The 19,652-nt window shown below is 33.0% G+C and overlaps 1 protein-coding gene across 1 annotated transcript in view; it reads right to left on the reverse strand.

Annotated features, from left to right (window-relative positions):
- The window catches only part of RapGAP1 (Rap GTPase activating protein 1), a 276,369-nt gene extending 265,373 nt beyond the window's left edge, over positions 1–10,996 (reverse strand). Inside the window, exon 1 of the mRNA XM_076124617.1 lies at positions 10,743–10,996. The gene's annotated coding sequence lies outside the window, so the exon portion shown is untranslated. The remainder of the gene's footprint in view (positions 1–10,742) is intronic.
- Positions 10,997–19,652: the final 8,656 nt, after the last annotated feature.

Raw genomic sequence — 19,652 nt, forward strand, 5'->3', positions numbered from 1 at the left:
ATTTTCCCGGGGTAAAAAGTAGCCTATGTACTTTCTCGGGTATCGAAATATCTCCATACCGCATTTCATGCAAATTGGTTCAGCAGTTTGGTTGTGATTGAGTAACAGACAGACAGACAGAGTTACTTTCGCATTTATAATATTAGTATGGATAAAAAAACTTGTCTGTAACATGATGACATATCGTATTCATGAATATCACATAGAGTCGTCAAGGCTTACTGTTTAGCCTCAAAAAGTAATCGGTATTTAATTTACCTCACATTCAAATAATGTCAACGAACTCAAAAGTAATTTTAAATTAGCTGAAATAAATTCTAAGAATAATTTGATTTCAATTTATGTTCGTATGTTTTAGAATTTCTTAAAGCTTATTAAGGCTTTAATGAATTCAGCTATTTAGTTTAAAATTTAAATGTACTAGTATGTACGAAATTGAAATTTATGCTTTGAAACATGCAAATAGAAATTATTAACCACATATTCAATATAAAGATTTATGAGTTTATAAAACAAATACACCTAAATAAAGGCATCATATGATAAGGATGTAAGGATTTCTAGCTTTCAGTCACTATTAATAGTTACCTGTGTTTTTATATAACACTTGTATTGTACCAGGTATTGAAACAATGACAAGGAAATGGTCCATTCTAACAAATAATATTTAAACTCTATTTATTCTAGTGTTCAGTGCTTTGTTTCGCGTTTAATTCACATTTGCTGAAGTATTGAAACAGTAGTGATGTCATTGACAATAAATAGGTTTCCAGTGTCTAAGAATGAATACTATAAACGATAATAAAAAATCCTAAGCAATATTAAATCTGAATCCGACTCCTTTGTGATTTATGTTTATCGTATTACCAACTTTCAGGCACAATGCAACGTGACGCACCCTTATCTAACTCACAGTAATGTATATATGTAAAACTATTCTACTTATTAGCTATTCTAAATAAGTATTACAAATAGGTTTATACGAAGTTCTATTTTCGATCTACTTAGTTAGTAACCTTCAGAAATATAATAATATGACAAAGTTAAGCTTCAAAGAACTCTATTTAATGAAAGTGTTTAGATAAAAAAGTTTGTAAAAGGAAAATCAGGTTTGACATTTCACAACTTTCGCCATTATCTTAAAACAGTGGTATAATTTTATATTATTTTGTAATAAAATTAGCAAAGTACTAATATGTAATATAAAACCATATTAAGTTGATTTGAATAATAGCAATTATCGAATCTGAAATGAAATGAAATAAATAAATACAAATGAATACAGTGCACAGCTCCCAGGATTATTAGAGACATGACTACGAGGACTACACACAGCTCCGTTGTAGTCCCAATGCCTACGATTTCTAAAGACCCTATCCATTTGAGACGAAATAGTAGGTCCATTCGTATTGATACACGGACCACACTACATTGCAATTGTACCGGTCGAAACGGACATCAATCCCTAGGGATTGCAGGACGAATTGGGCAATGCGGGCGTATTTATTGCTTTCCATATGATTAATAGTGGGCTTTATCGGCTCCAATAGATACGGAAAATCGAATCAAAAGTAGGTAAAATATTGGATTTGTTGGGCAGCAGAGTAAATGATTGAGAGCGCTTTCATAGTGCGAGTATTGTCTTTATTGATCGATTTATCTTTTGCCGCTTGGAGAGAGCTCCATTAAGTATGTTGTAGGAGAAAAAGTTAAGAGCTCGAGGTCATATTTTCCGTACGTGAAGTGGTCAATATGTCAGTAAAAGAAAACTTGAAGCTATGACTCTGACAAAATTACAGAAAACTTATTGCTAATGCTGACTATGATTCTAAACATTCTTTAAATCAAAGAAAAACCACATACGTTGAGTACTGTTTTCGAAGAAGAAATTTTACTTTTATCATTAACAAGTTATTTTCCAAAATTATTCCTGCTCCCAGTTTGTCCCAGATAAAATGTATTATACAATTTACTGTTGCCATAGCTCCACTATAACTCACCTCGACGAAAACTATTAACACGGCCGCCTATATTTTCGCACGCAGTAAAATGCATCCTGTGTGCCGTCGTGCATGGAAAATGTACCTCTTGAATGTACGACCAACATTCACGGGCTTAACCACTATACGAAGTAGTTATATTAGGTCGGGGAAAAAGTCTTTTCGCATTATAGTATGTATATTATTATGAACTTGTAATAAAATCTCTTTGGCATCACAAATGAGTACACGGTTCATTAGGTTTCTTTCAGTGAACTCATGAGGTACCCAAATATCGGGTTTTTTGTCTAGAGAAAAGATTTTATTACAAGTTCATACATACTATAATGCGATAAGACTTTTTCCCGACCTAATATGAAGAACCATTAAAAGGATTAAGTTAGGATGTCATAATAAATTTATCGTAGATGGAAATATAAATTTTAATTTTAATGCGGGCTTAAGATTAATCTGGAGCGATAACGATTTGTCGTTTTCCGTCATTACAGGTATCTCTGGGTTTTATGATATATAAATAGAGATAGATATTATAAATGTGAGATACTGTTTCATATTGGTAACTGTAATTAATGTCTATAAACCTAGTGACATAAAATGTTTACTAACCGGAAGATCATATATTTAATTTTAGAGACTTGGTGAAATTTCAAGGCATTACATTGTTTATGCTCTCAACCTATCCGAACTGAATTGTCAACGTAAGCGTTAAAATCAATCAATTTGAACTGAGGACCGGTGGGGGAAAGTAAAGTATTCAAATTAAATAATTTATTCAACGAATTGGGCACGAGGAGTGTTGTTCGAATTGACGACGATGTCGAACAAACAATCCAAGTTTAGGATTTTTACTTAATTATGTATGTACTGAGGAAGTGTCAGGAATGTTTGTGTTTAAGTGAAAGGGAACAATTGATTGCACGCCCCACGACATTTCCCAAATGTATTCTACTTACAAGTAAATAACGTTTACACTATCGATCGGGAAGACGGTAGTTTAAAGCTATTTGTATTAATGCTTTCCATGCTAACAGGCATGCTATTTATAAGACAGAATATTACGATGAAAAAATTGTACAGTACATTTGTTATACTTCTTGACATTTGCTTAATAATAGTAGATTGATATAACAAACATTTTAAAATAAAGTTAAGTACTCGTAGCCGCGACGTGACACAAAACATATATTATATTGAATTACCTCTTAAAAACATAATTTTACGTATCGAAAGGACGCGACCTACAGAAGGATTTACTATCTTGTGCCCAAAATAACAATAAATGAACCATAAAAAAGTGTAAACGCAATATTGCTGCATACATAGCACATATTCTTATAGATATATTGGTGTGAAGGAGATTCATATCTACGTAATATACGTCCTTATGACATACGATACCATTTTTGTATGGAACGGTGTAGAGGTAAACATGCATTCTCTTCATAAAATGTGACTCTATTACTTGCGAAACGTTAAACCCCTTCTGGTAAAAAAGCGACTACTTTCAAGATTCAGTTTTTTCTTTGGATTTTGGCTTTCGGTAAATTAAATACAATTATCATTATATAACCGTACTTATGCTACATATTATACAGAAAAGGGAGCAAGACCGAAGTAATACACGGTCTGATTACAGGTTACCTTGTTTCCTTGGAGACTAGACCGCAGACTCCTTTCCATGAAAAACAAACACTTAATTTTCCTAGATACGTACCTACGTACCTACGCCGACTAAGTAAATACGATACAGATTAAGGCGACCTCATATAAGACTCTCATATATGTGGTGGTTTAAAAAATCTAAGGCTAGGGAGACAAAAAATCACAAAGTATAAAAAATGTTAAATTAAAAAAGTTCGAAACTCAAATTAATCAAAGGCAACAAAATCGTGTTACTGTTTCATAAAACTTATTATTTAGATACATAATGAATTTTAAATCCCTTCTTACAAAGAAAAATAAGTCAAAAAAGAATCAAGCCACACTGTTTCGGTAAGAATTTCTGCGCTCGGCGTGTAATTGTCACGTCGTATATTCATGGCATACCGAATAAACAAACACGGTCTCAACGCTCGATACGATCCGTTCCCCTCCATGTTCGATCACATTTGATCAAACATACGCAATCCGAAACATAATTACAGCTGCTAACTTGCAGGTTTTCTTCTTATTCAATACCTTGGTATACGTACAACACGCAACGTATACCATCGATATTAAATCATTTGCAATATGAATATAACCGTTTGTTTCTGAATAAAGAATATTTGAGTGTCAAACTTTTATTGATCAATGAATGTCGTGATATTTCGTGTATAGTATGGTAATTTGTTTTACAATAGAGCTGTGCATGATTTTATTCATTTAATTCGAATTTATGGACCAAGTATCTTAAAGTACGTCCATGAAACTTTTATATTTTCTTTTGCAGACATTTGAGATTACTTGTTATAATGTAGAGTGAATCTGCTCATATAGAGTACAATCAATCATTATATCTCATGGGGCTAACTTATCGACTAACAGTAAAGATATTATTTGGCGAATGAAACTAAATTGCCGTACCTTTAGTTCTTAGATTTTAAACAAGCTAAAACATATGACAACATAGCCTTAACAGTGCTTACAAATATAGAAGAATACGTATATGATGTAATATTAACCCATGTATTCTCTCATGAGATTTAACGTCAAAATATTAAAAACAGAAACAATTTTCCCGACTATTTTCCTTTATGCCTGTCATTCCTGTTATTTCAATCTTCAAGGAATATTCTGATTTCTGACTTTTGACGACATCTTAAGTGCTCATAATTTTATTCCTATGTTGTCTCTTGTATTTTTATTACGCACGTTTATGATTAGATTATACGTAGTTCTAAGACTTCATGGTTTTATTTTATTAGTAGGTTTACAGATTTTTTAGGAAATGGAAACTGTTTAAGTAGCTTACGTATAATTTTCTTTATTTTTTGTGTCTATATTTCATTCTATCATCAAACGTAAGATGTAAGTATGTGGAATATCTTGTTTCAACCGTTGATTGGGTAATGGACAACGCATGGCGACCGTAAGTACGATGTGATTTGGTGCGATGGCGATGTCATGTTGTTGTGAATGAACCTTTATACCATTAAGGATGTTCGCTGTGTGGTCAAACAAACGGGTTACTTCACGACCCTTTATGACAAAAAAGGAATCAAAACTGCTTTGACGAGCATCTTTGGAACTCAAAATTAGCTTTCTGATACTCCGTTATCCGTTATCAAAAATATTATATTGCATTTTTTGCATAATTTTGGGCATCATATTTTTTGTAAAAATGCATACGCTTTTATTAGCCGCAGTGTAGATTTTTTTGTGCCTTCTAAGTACTCACCCAAGGTGAAAATAAATATTTTTACGTTTATTATATTTAGAAAAGGTAATACATTTTTTATGACAACCAAATTGATTTAAATAAACAGACGATATTTGTTAGACCTGGCATTGAGTTCATATAATATTTACTAGCCATCCTATAAAGTTACATAAGAGTCTACACGACTGCTATAAAATTTATAACGGTAATAAAAAATATAGTATGCGTTGTATCAGACGATATACGACAAAATGGTTGGAATTCAGTAACAAAATAAAAAAAAACAACTCATTGATGTGAGATAAAAAAAATAAAAAGTAATACCTACAGTTAAGTATTGTTTAATGGCACGGGAAGTATCGCACTTGAGATTTGAACCAGCTGTTATTTCCTTTACAGTATTGCTAGTTTTATTTCATTAGTTTATAGCTTTCCTTGTCTCATGACATCGATATCCTCAGAGAATAGTAGAATACATTGACTTTACATTACAATATTCCGAGAATTGTGTAATAATGTTACGCTTGTTCTTAAATATCAGATATCATAACAAATATAAGTAGGTATCCAACAAAGTAATCTGAAAGAATTATTAGGAAAATGGACTTTGGCCGTAGCGAGAACTAACAGAAGTCGAAAAGTTAGATAACTAAGAATTTTCTTATATAGCATCATAAAGAGAATAAATATGAAGTTGGAATGGCGAAAAGGCGAAATACGTAAGAATTATATACGAAGTTTGGGACACGATAAATATTTAATTTCATTTAGGTATGTTGATACGTATGTACCTATTACGTATTATATATAAGGTACTAGCTGACTCGCGCAACTTTGCTTGTGTCACATAAAAGAATGGGTCAGAATTTTCCCCGTTTTTGTAAAATTTTTACTGGTACTCTGCCTTTTGGTCGTAGCGTGATGATATATAGCCTTAGCCTTTCGATAAATGGGCTATCTAACACTGAAATAATTTTTCAAATCGGACCAGTAGTTCCTGAGATTAGCGCGTTCAAACAAACAAACAAAATCTTCAGCTTTATAATATTAGTATAAATTATGTTTTTTCATCCCTCATATTTGAAGCTCCGGCGTTTGATCCCCGCTATGAATAGCCATCGAAGTAAATTTGAGACAGGTGTAGTAAGAAGGGTTTACTTAAAAGGGTGGGCAATGGCATCCACTTAAATATTTAAGTAATGGTATATCTAGGCGATATTATCAGTAGTAGTAACTGTATCTGTACTAACATCCTTAGAAATAGGCTGTGCCTGTGGACGCTCTTAAGGTTTGATTAAGTTAAGTAAATCTATTAAAAGAGAGGACAGTTCTCAGAAGGGTTTTACATAAAATATACTTCATAGTAAAATTCACATTACACTCTATTTCAAAACAGTTTTCACCAACACAAAATACACTGTAACCCGGAATTACTGTGTGGTTTACACAAATTGGGGTACATCCAACAGTTTGTTCGGGGAAAGCGTTCACAACGATTTATTGTCTATTAAACTTTCTGTTTTGTTTAGAACTCAATACATGAACCAAGCATCATCAATATTCGGATAAATACAGCCAGACATTACTTCATATTGCAGTATTAAACTATATTCCATCTACCTTTAACATTTACAAAACATTATTTAAGAAACCTAATGTTCGTCATCAATCTTCTTACACGTGGAATGTGTTCAGTAACAGTCACACTTCAGTATTTGAAAGTACGTAATATTTTATTATGTTACGAAATAGACGAATGTTTCCTTAGGATTGAATTATACTCGTTGCTAAAATATTTCTTGTTGTTTTAATAACACATCCGGAAGTATGATATTCGGATACACGTGTGTTCTACGTGATCATAAATCTTCTATTGCTAAAAAAATAAGATATCACTTTTGCGTGTAAGACAATCGCAACATTCGCAACCTCATTATTGAAATACACATAATAGAACCATAGCATAACAAACTACTACCCTATTGACTTAAAGAAAAACAGTAGCAAGTCTCAATTTACGAGAAACAATTTTCCTCAATTGTCTAACAATTGCACAGAATAATCTTCAGAGATTCATTTGCTTTATAAATACGCTAATGATAATTGTTACCATTGTATTGACGTACGCCTATTGAAGTATGAATACATGAAGACGTGAGTTATTAAATTTAAACGCTAAATTATACAATCTTCACAATGCTGCTGAAATAGGTTCTTAAAACAATCATGGTTTGAAATTTTGGTTAAGATAAGCAGCCAACATTTAGTTGGGGGATATTACACTTTCGACTAAAAATTCTAATAGAGAACGACTTCCAATAAATTCTTTGATACCTTTAAAGTATCGTCGTTATCTGAAATTCTGTAAGCGAAATGGTGCCATTTTCCAAAATACGTTTGAAAGCCGACTTTACTACGGCGTGATTAATATTACAGTATTACTTCTATAGATAAAAGCGCGTTATTCACACTTCAATGAATAATTTTAACTAGCTCGATACCCAGGCAACGGTACTACTAGAAATATTGTTTACCCTCTTTCCTCTTTGGTCCTCGATATTCCAATATCGAAAAATTCTTATGGATTCCGTATTTAATACTGAAAGTGCTCATAAATTCCGGATTATTTTACTTTCAACTATCATTGGTTTACATATTTATCGTTGAACTTTTATGGAAATTATTTAATGCCACAATGAGAGAAGAGAAATATGTTTTTTTTGTTTATAAACGGTACCATAGACTTAGACTTATTACGAATCGCATTAGTATTTGTGATTGTAATAATAAATGTAATAAATTTCACATGCAAGCTTTATATTTATTTAAATGTGTACTCCGAACACTAACAAATAAATTAGTTTTGACTTCACCTATATACTTTAATTAAGCTTTCTTTAACATTAGTGTTAATTTTGAGTCGTGTGCCACAACATAATTTCATTTTTTCATTTGCTTACATTCTCGCCTTCTACATTACTTACAATTTATTTAGAAGAAGGAAAAGAAACAAAATGAGGACTGTGATGTTGTAATATATAGTAATCTTATTCATAGGTTTCGAGGTTACAGAAATAAGACTCTACTGCCGACTTAATTGTATTAATTTATTATAATAACTGGTATGACTTAATGATGTAATGTATCTCATTAACATTTAATTAAGGCCTATGAAAATGCTACAAAGAATTGGTACTATACATTGTGAATGATTTAAAGAGCTACTTGAATACTTATGTTAATAAGATAGTATAGTTTTTAGTAGTTCAATGCTCAAGTGTACAGATGTTACTTTAGCCGTTGGAAATTGTTCCGACGAACCTTTTTGTTAAACTTGTAACAAATAGTAAGTATATTAGTTTGATTTGGAACCTACCTTCAATCTTTTTAAAATCATCTTAAATCGTACTGATAAAATTATTTATTAATATCTACTGTACAAATATCAAATGTTCCTTGTATTCGACCGGAATTATTTATTGCGATTGAAGCCAAATGAATTACAAACATAAAAATATTGTGAATGGATTTACTCGTAATCAACAAAATGATGTGCTCGGCGCATTCTTTGCGCTGCGTTCATGAGTATTCATTACTGTCGAGTATTATCTGATCTCGCTCGCAATAACACTATGACGTCATGAATAAACAGATACACTCCACTTATGGATCAATGGACCTCTCCTTATGAGACATGAATGTATCAATACTAATTTGAAAACGACTTTGTAAACCACACTAAATTTGCTTGCTCTGAATATCTGTTTTTCATGTGGAAATCCATTTATTCTGAGAGGAGTTTTTATCAGGTTTTGAATTTTGTCATCATTCACTCTAGGGGCACCCAGAAACCTTCTTCGGGCGTTGATAAACAGCTCCTTTTCATACGACGGTCTTTACCTATGTTTGACAGACTATGACAAATAGAATATAGCAAAACCCAACCCGCACTTGGCCAGCTTGGTGGACTCAAGGCCTAACCCCTCCCTCATTACGGGAGGAGACCCTTGCCCAACAGTGGGACAATAATGGGTTTATTTAAAATTTGAACTAACAAAACTTAGTTGTTACATGTCACATACAATCAAAGCGAATTTAGTACATTTTACAGTAAACAGTAAACACAAACGCACTAGTTGGATGAAAACATGTAGCAGATAAAGCAGGATTAGCAAAGTTGAGATATACCGCCACATGAGATAAACTGCTGTATCAAAAGGATTATCACTAACACTATACAAGCACAAGCCAACTATTCACGACCTGGAAACTGTTTCAAATTACATTTTCAAAAGATTTCCTCGCGAAAACCTAAAGCCACGGTAGCGTTTTCATTCTTGTTAGTGACTTTCATCAGGCGTATTTGGGGGAGGCCCGAACGACTCATCTTGGATCCCGACTCGGTCGCTTCCGTTCGCGGACTCGTCGGGCAATTTCCGTTGCAAACGTACCAACGCACTTAGATACGTATTCACGCATTTGTACGCGTGTGGATGAATGTACACGCACACATGATAACACCGTCAAAAGACCGCGTTTAGTTTATGCACACATGCAAAAGGTTAACGGATGAGTAGAAAAACATGTGTTCGTATACTTGTGTGTGTGCGAATAGATGTGAATTAGGGAAAATTTGATTTGTCCTGATGCATGATACATTTGTGAGACATATCTGACCTTCTTCGTGTTATATGGGTAGTTGTATTAGTTTAGGTTTGCGTGTTATGTCTTATATTGTAGGATATGGTTTTCCGCTAATTTGCCAGTATGCTATTTATATCTACTTAATTCAATATCTAGTACTTATACCTATAAATCCGTAATTAGAGAAACATTTAATAATTTGCAAGTTCTAATTCTTTGTTACATGTATTTTTATTTTGTTCCTAGAATGTGGAAATCAACGTAAAATAAATCATACATCTTTTCATGAAATGTGCATTATTACTAACGTATCATAAAATTAATGCAATATTAATTTGCTCATAATTTCCTAACTATTTGCTTGCACTGCATATTACATTACACTTTAATGGTTCTTCGTACGCAGTTAAAAGGCAATGAAAATAATACTAATGGATTTAGGTACTTGAATAACTTAGAGTAGAGACCACTTTACTTAAATTTTCTACATAAATATAATTTACAGTACAACCTTAACTAGTCCTAAGCAACCTTAAAGATTTTATAGCATTGCAAATGTTAGAATTTTACTTCTTTTAGTATTTTGTATCCAGTATTCGAAGTTGCATTTACGTTCCTTACCTTCAATAACTACCTAACTAACGCAACAACATATAAATATCGCAAAAGTAAATTAAAGTGCCTAAATACATTATAAAACACAATTAATCAGTTACAACGATCAACTAAAACATTACCTGGAAAACTGAAGTCAACAACCGCTAACACCACTACGAAAATCCCACATTAAATAAACACACAAGAAACCATAAACGTTTTTATTTCCATAACCACAGACAATCACATAAAAAAACAATGCAAATTAATGCATCAGTCGTTGAATTCTAGAACGCATTTAAAGATTTTCAATCATGTTCCGTTTTGTTTACATTCAAATCGTACGTAATTCGACGTTAGAATTTTGAACAAGCGACGCGAGCGGTCTGCTCGCGTGTGCGATCGGAACTGGCGTAGCAGCGTTCGCCGTAGCTAACCTATGAAAATTGTACCGACTCGCCGACCGACTGTGGAAAATGCTTTCGTCACATGTATAGGTACTAAGGTGAGTACTCTTTTCACCCGATCACCGATGAATATTTACCGTTTTTCATTCATGACTACGTATTCATTTGTTCTGCTATCATTGAACGTATCATGTGAGTCACATTGATTTAAAATCAATTGACATTCGTTTTTGCGATGTCAGTGGCTTATTCCATCTCCTTATTAGTACCTTTGTATTTTTTAATTATTTTTTAGTTTATATTTCTGGGTCATGAGTGTCTTTCGTGTTAAATGCTCGTAATAGAGCCAATATCGTTGTTATCAAAAGTTTAATAACCCGTGTAATAAGTCTACGACTAACGGCTTCAATGTATGTACGAGAAACTTTATTAGCACATTTTATGACTTAATATAAAAAAGTAGATTTTTCATTCAATATTTTCATTCTAACGGCATTTTCATTGGGAAAATTGATAGTCGCAAATTGATAGTCGCCAAAAATAAACTTTTGTAAAGGATCATTAAGGCTCCGTCTTACGCCTTACGAACAAGTGTGGGATAATCAATCCGAAAACTAAACAAAATGTATAAAAATAACTGCTAATACTCTCCTGCTACATGTTTAGAAATGTTGAAATCGAGAATATGTTTATTTAAAACAGAGAGTTAATCAATAAAAGGTTGAATTTTAATTTGACCATTTTCTATGACTTTTTAGACAAATTGGAATTAAAATAAGAGTGAATAAGTACTTAGATTATTACCTAACATCAAAACTTTACAGTGACAGTTTGCTAATTTATCATATTTCGTAAAATTTTAATATAATTACCTTTTTATAAATGAGAAAAAACATTGTTTTATTTTTAAATTAGCTACTATTTCATTATATTAATGACTAATAGCGTTGTAGAATGAAAATTAGATAGTGAATAATGATCATATCACCGTTCATTTTATATTTACACGCTGTCGCGTTACAAATATGACATAATTGATAGGCGCTTGTGTGGTTTATTACGCGTAATTAATCATGTACTGGAAAATAGCACAAATTATAATATGATACAGAAGTTTGAGCGTCGACCAAAATGTTTAATTAAATATTGTAGTATTATTATATTAAGAATTGTATATAAAAAGAAAGAAATAAGAAAATTAAGAGTAGAATTGTAGAGTAATTTATGTAGAACTGAATTATTCTTTGAGTGAAAATTATTGATCTTAGCAATACGTATAATGATCGAAATTATCCGTAATGCTATCATAGATCTTGTTTTTATTCTACTTTAATAACTAATACTACATATTTGTAGCCGAATTCAAGCACAATAGGTATTTACCAAGACGAATACTAAGGAGCTTACACTAAGCAGCAACAATATCGACCCAGCTAATTACACGTAGACTTATCCTATAACTAGATTTATTAGCACGTATAAATTTGGGCTGACTTGTACCGTGCCAAGAATAGGGGCCACATAAGGTTTCGTCGAAGAAACTCTACCCGTCTAAGGCGCAACATACATTGACATTATTAAGAATAACTTTGAATAATGTTTACGCACATATTTAAGCATTTACTTAAATTGACCGCTTAATATATAATTATTTTTGAACAAATGAACTGCATCGCTCAATATTTTGTTATTTTTACAGTCAGCGCTAAAAATATGTATTAAATGCTAACGCATACCAAAAGCATTTTTATTAATGGAAGTGGTAAAAGTACTGTCGTATACTTACTTCAAAGTATTTTGCAATAATTGAGCACCTATTGTTTCTTGACGAATAGCAATAAATAAATTGATATTTTCGTACGTTGTAAATGAGCGAAGTTGGGCGTAGTTTTGTTTACCTATAGTTAAACGAAAAAAGTATGTGCATTTAAAGCAGGCTTGATACATAGAATGAACGTTTTGTCCGGTGGATAATATGTAACAATGTGCATTGTGTCCACATCTTACAACTTTCTATTGTCATCACGCTTACAATTTTAACGTCATCATCGACACGATACATTTGGTGTCATAAAAAAATTGAATATAGTGAGTTTTTTAACGTTTTTCCTATCGATAGCAGGTTTTATACAACCGGAGTATAATCTACAGATGCCTTTGTGGTTATTGCCATTAAAAATGGTAACATTAGACGCTATCAGGGATGAGTAAATAACATCCAACCTAAACTAGCAATTTTAGTTAGTTTATGATTACACTATTTAAAAATGTATGGGCATACAAAAATCCTGCGGTACTTATTTTCGTGTGTGGTGATCCTAAACAGTGGATCAGCTGAAGACGGCGTGACAGCCTTTGATGAGGCTTCGATACGTCGGAAAATTACACATCAGTTTGTTTATCACAATTGAATACAGTGATAAAGGCTATCACGGCGTCAACTCGTGCTGAACGCATTCAAGATTGCTTGCAGAAGAAATTCTTTGTATTCACTTACTGTTCACTCAGCTTATGACATCCACAGATACGGGAAAAAAGAAAAATCTATATTATGTGTTTATTTATTTTTTGCAGCTATGGGTGAATATGGATATTTGAATGTTTTCGATTTTCTATTCAAAACTAAGGTCATATACCTAATCGTAATTCAACAGAATCTCATTATAGTATACCATACAAAACAATTAAGAAGTTCTACAGGAACTGGGAATGCGGGAAAAGTAGAGTGACTTAAATTCACCGCAAGAGTTACCTAGTTTCAAGTTAGTTAATAAATTAATGTTACATTGTCAAGAAGTGTATGTAAAATAGCTCTAATTACACACTTTCAACTTAGATATTATTATCGTTAGTACTTCAGTTTTTGGTATGTACGATAATACTATTGCGGTACAGTATTACGCTATTATTTTAGGGACAGATACTAAAAATATATCGATAACAAGTGTTTGATAATTTCAGTATAGTTGTATTTGATGTTCTCTGCATGCAAAGTCCCCAACCCGTACTTGGCCAGCGTGGTGGATTCAAGGCCTAACCCCTCCCCCTCGTTTGGGAGGAGACCCTTGCCCAGCAGTGAGACAGTAATGGGTTAGTAAAACAAAATATGTTCTCTATTTTCTTAAGAAACATAAGTACCTAGAGTTTTCTAATATGCACGTTCTTAAAAAGGATAGTAGAAAATACATAAACTATTACAATAACAAGATGTAGTCTTGACCGGCTTAAATAAACCACGTCGAACTGTTCCCGGGGGTGGACTGAGGGCGACAGATGGAATATTTAATTTTATTTATTGGCGAAATTGTAGGGCTACTGGCACAGTGTACCTATATTAAACAAAACACTCGTTATTACCGTTGATCGAACGCTGATAAAACTATTTACGATATAAAATAATTATTGTTTATAATAATAGTGCTTGATTACATGAGGTTACTTGTTTTGTTTTTGTCTTAACGCATATTAGTTAGGTATAGTGTAGGGGATATTAAAAGATTTTTACTGCTGACTTTTCAGAATATTTTTAACCGTTGCATAGTTTACTTTTCATCTATCGTTTTAAGGAAATAAATTCTTCTTAATTACATCACTATTATCAACTTTGCCGTTGCAAAGTTTATCTTATTTTGATCTTTGAATTTTATTTAAATATTTTGGTCACCCCTTTGAAAGGCTTGTACTGCATATGCTTTGTTTTCAAATATTTATAAATACATCTCAGAGCTTATTTACAGTAAACTAAAATAAAACAAAATCTCGTATTTCAATAAATTAATATTCGTTTGAACAAAGTGTGCTAAGTAAAATATTCATAGTGAAGCTTTACAGTTCGTTACTTTGTTTGTTAAAACAGTTAAACAGAGACACTGATGACAAACTAGAGCATAAAGAATACTATAGGAATTTAAAATGGCTGGACAAATTATTTTTTATTGGCTATGTTTTAGTGGTTCATATAGTTCTTAAGCCCGCAGTTTACGTTTTCCTGGCGGACTATCACGTATCTTAGTTGACAATCATTTGAAAGCCACTACGCTTTACATTGTTTTCTGCGTTATATTATAGTGATTACACGTAATGTCAAAGCAGCAATGTACTGCATATAGTGAATGCAATCCCGATCTCGCGGGATCCCGATCTCGCGAGATCCCGTGTATTTTTTCGGGATCAATCCCGAAGCATAATATGACGAGATCCCGTTCGGGATTGTCGGGATTGCAATCCGGTATAATCTTCAATCCGGCCGGATTTTACCGGATTGACGCCAATCCGGTCGGATCCGACCGGATCCGGCCGGATTAGAGACTGCTTAATGCTTATACATAGTTCGCCATTTTTGATGAATGGGAGGTATGGACAAATGAATTTGAGGGTAAATTTACTTTGATTTAAAAAAAATAATAGGTATAAAACATTTTATCATGAAGAATAATATCATCTTTAATTATAACATTTTAGTATTCATTACTATTTTGTTTTCACCGAATGAAATTGAGATTAAACTACATATTATATATAATTAAATTATCAGTCTTAGTTATTAATGTAATTATCTGTAAGTACTTACTACCTACTAGACTAGAGCAATAATAACTTTATATTTTTTGGATTTTATTTAACGAAAATATGAAACTATATTGAATAACAGAACAATCAGTTTGATTATTGACAACAATCAACAACATGATAATTAGTTTAACAGACTTAACAATCAAACATTTCTTATTTATGTGCTTATAAAATCAACTTTAGTCATTCATAGAAAAAGCATTTATTTGCTGCAGTGCAGTGTAAAGTTCAAGTACTTGAATCAGTAAAACAATCATTTTTGTGTCTGAAAAAAAGATCTAAGGTAAAATAATATTGATAGTTCTATCCCCTAATCTGCTTCTGATGGAACTACAAATATAACCCGTGGCTGAGAAGGCTCTTTCTGCCTTAAAATATGATATTATGGGATTATTTTCGCGATTTTGAGGTTTATCGGATCCGGCACCGGATCCGTTGCGTTAGTGCCGGATCCGGCAGGTTTAGAAACACGCCGGATCCGCCGGATCCCCGGATCCGCCGGACCGGATTGCAATCCCTATGTCGGAGAGGGCATTTTCAGCAGTTGGCTACATTGCAATAGACTTAAGATGCCGATTAGAAGCTCGTTCTATTGATACACTTTGTATTTTAAGAGGCTACTTTCAAAATGCCATGTGATTACTTTTTATTTTGATCTCCTGGAGCTACACTTACTTTTTTGATTATGTTCATGTTATTACACCTGTTAATTATGTTACGTTGTTAGTAATATTGAAAAATAAAGGCTTTTATTTTCTTTCAAATAATAATTTATTGCATTCACCACACTATCACACACATATTACATTAAACAAGCCGTTCGAATTGTAATATTTTTACTAACTAGACGGGATCCCGAAAATCTCGGGATCCCGCGGGATTGATATTTCTGATCGCGAGGGATCTCGAGTTGACGATCTCGAGTCGGGATTGCATTCCCTAACTGCATAGTGGCTATCAATATGACATTCACTAGTTGTCAACTTAGTAACATGACTAATAGCGTAATTCTGTACAGACGATACTGTCGAGTATGGAAATGGAAAGTGTGACATTTAGAATGTACTGCCAAAATAGTCCCTACGGCGCCCGTCAGAGGTGCTGATCAGATTTTCATACAAATCTCTCGGTGACACGCCGGTTGTCGGTAGTCGATAGTAGTAGAGAATCGAGCTAAAGCTCACTGGTATTCGAATCCCATGCCATTTGGTATTTGGTTTCTTAAGTAGAAAATTCTTGGTAAAAGATCGAGTTAGATAGAATATATCATTACTTATTTGCTGATGACGATTTTAAGCGAATGAGATTTTCTTTTGGTTATTCTCGGTAATGTGGAATTTGGAACTGTGCCCAGTGAGGTGATCCGACCTTATCTAACTCTTTAGGGAAATATCGATACGAGGCTATATGATTAATTCCGGGAAATCTAAATAACGAAATGTGAATTATTTATGTGTGTTGCTTTTATTAATTATACAGTTTACATAAAGCGGCAAAACTATAAAAGGTTATAAATCTATTCATATTCTTTACGCACTTCAGAGAGGAGGAATTAGTATGTTCGAATGATTGTTTTGTTTTATCAATGTTCATCGACTATGTCATATATCAACGATCGGACCCAGATATAAAAGTAATCGGATAAAATATTTTAAAAGCTATTTATCTACGGCATTTAAAAATAATGAATTTTAAAATGAGTACGAGCGCCGTGTGAAATGTAAATAACCTGTCACCCTTCCTGCACGCGAGAGTTGAGGAATACTCTATGAAAATTAAATTACCCACGCGTGAAGCTTAAGCGTACGAGATACGGTTAACCCTAGCTTGTGAGGACCTGTTATAGCTTAACTATGCTTTAGTTATTTTCTTTATAAAACTACTAGCTGACCCGCGCAACTTCGCTTGCGTCATATAAGAGAGAATGGGTCAGAATTTTCCATATTTTTGTAACACTTTTTACTGTTACCTACTCTGCTCCTATTGGTCGTAGCGTGATGATATAAAATATGCTTTTTTTTCACGAAAAATATTCTCAAAATTATTTATATCTTTTAATTTATCGAAGTCGCGCTAAGGCATATCCGCCATTAAAACAGTTGCCATGGCAACGGAATTTTGTTAATTCAATGTCATTATAATATTTATTTTTCGCGACTTCGTTGAATCTTCTGAATTTTCCCGGGAAATGCGTCATTTTCCCGCGGTAAAAAGTAGCCTATGTCCTTTCTCGGGTATCAAAATATCTCCATACCAAATTTCATGCAAATTGGTTCAGTAGTTTAGACGTGATTGAGTAGCAGACAGACAGACAGACAGACAGACAGACAGACAGAGTTACTTTCGCATTTATAATATTAGTATGGATTATAATATTAAATTAATTAGCATTCCAAATTACAACTTATTTCAAAGACAACTTTTTGTTTATTTTAAAAGACAACTCCCGCACTAATTTGCTCTTATGTCGCAGGGACTTTTACAAACATACAAACAACGGTCACAAATAATTGTTTCAGACCCGAAACAATATTTGTGGATCTCACAAATAATTGTTCAGTGTGAGAATCGAATCCACGGCATCCCGACACAATGGTAGCGGTGTGGCGATGTGAGCTACTGCGCCACGGAGGCAGTTAAGAATAACTCATATTCAGTAGCTCGATTCTCTACTACTATCGACTACCGACCACCGACCTGTCATCGAGAAATTTTGTATGAAAATCTGATCAGCGCCTCTGACGGGCGTCGTAGGAATTTTTTTGGCAGTACATTCTATATGTCAAAATTTCGATAGCTAGCCGGTTGTCGGTTGTCGATAGTGGTAGAGAATCGAGGTACTGTCAAACAGTTTAAATAGAAATACACAACAAAAGCATGGTTTGCAAAGTAACATAGTATACCATAATATAATAATTGATGAGAGTAATTTATCATTATAATAATCTTTAATCTCTATGCAAGAGTTAATGCGGTAAACTCAAGATTAGTCGAGATGGAGATAACGACATGGCTTTGACATTAACGTGTTAGTAATAATGTTAGCAGTTAATATCGATTGACAGTGCCTTCCGTCGATGGCAAAGGCGTGCCATAGACGCATACCAGTTCTATATTAAATTAATTTATGTTTAAAACAAGGTATATTGTAAAACTGGTTACAAGTATAAATAAAAAAATAAAGAACTATGCATTTGAGCGTGTAATAACCCTCTTATTCATAAACACACTATAAACCTATTTTAGTTAAAAAGCTACTAAAATATGATTTCTCTTTTTCATTTCGCTAAGGAGTAGTAAGGAGTGAAAGAAACAAAACCTCTTTATAAGCCTTTCATAACTTCATATATTTTTATGAATAAGAGGGTATGTATCTCTATAAATAATTTTGGAGGAATATGAAATTTCGTATATAAAGAAGTTTTACATGTTTAACTGACATACATATGTACTTAACGCATATAATATATGATATGAGTAAGCTTGAGATATTACATTGGTCATCATAATAGTTTTTACCTATAGCCGCTTTCATTTCTTATCTCCGCTAATTATAATTATCTAGAAATTAAAAGTATGTTTGTCAACATTGGTTCATATCAATTTTTGCGCGACCTTTAACTGAACAACACAGCAGTGGAATGTGAAATGGAATATTTCATAACTAACGTATGTGTTATTACATAGTTGAGCATCTATAACCCCCTGTTTCTGAGTACATTTAGCGGTAGTTTATCTGTTCATTAGCGTTTTTTTTTGTATGAGTTTTAACGCTATTGAATAGATAAACTGCCGCAGTCGACATTAGAGTTGTAATTCTGACTGTGATAACTTTTCAAGCATTGGACTATATCTAAACTCGATATACTTATTGTAGAAGACATTTGATATTTAAGAACGTAATTGTGATTTCCTTAAAGCAGACTGATCCAGAATATTTTTGGAAAAACAAAGATATTGTTCATCAACATGTGAGAAATTTTAATTTCGTAAAACAGTGCCTGCTTGCGTAAATACATAAGGCGAGGGTTTGTCTCTATTATAATTAAATACTAGCGTCACCTGAGCCCT

The sequence above is a fragment of the Anticarsia gemmatalis genome, chromosome 16 (genome assembly GCF_050436995.1).
Source record: "Anticarsia gemmatalis isolate Benzon Research Colony breed Stoneville strain chromosome 16, ilAntGemm2 primary, whole genome shotgun sequence".
Taxonomy (NCBI): Eukaryota; Metazoa; Arthropoda; class Insecta; order Lepidoptera; family Erebidae; genus Anticarsia; species Anticarsia gemmatalis.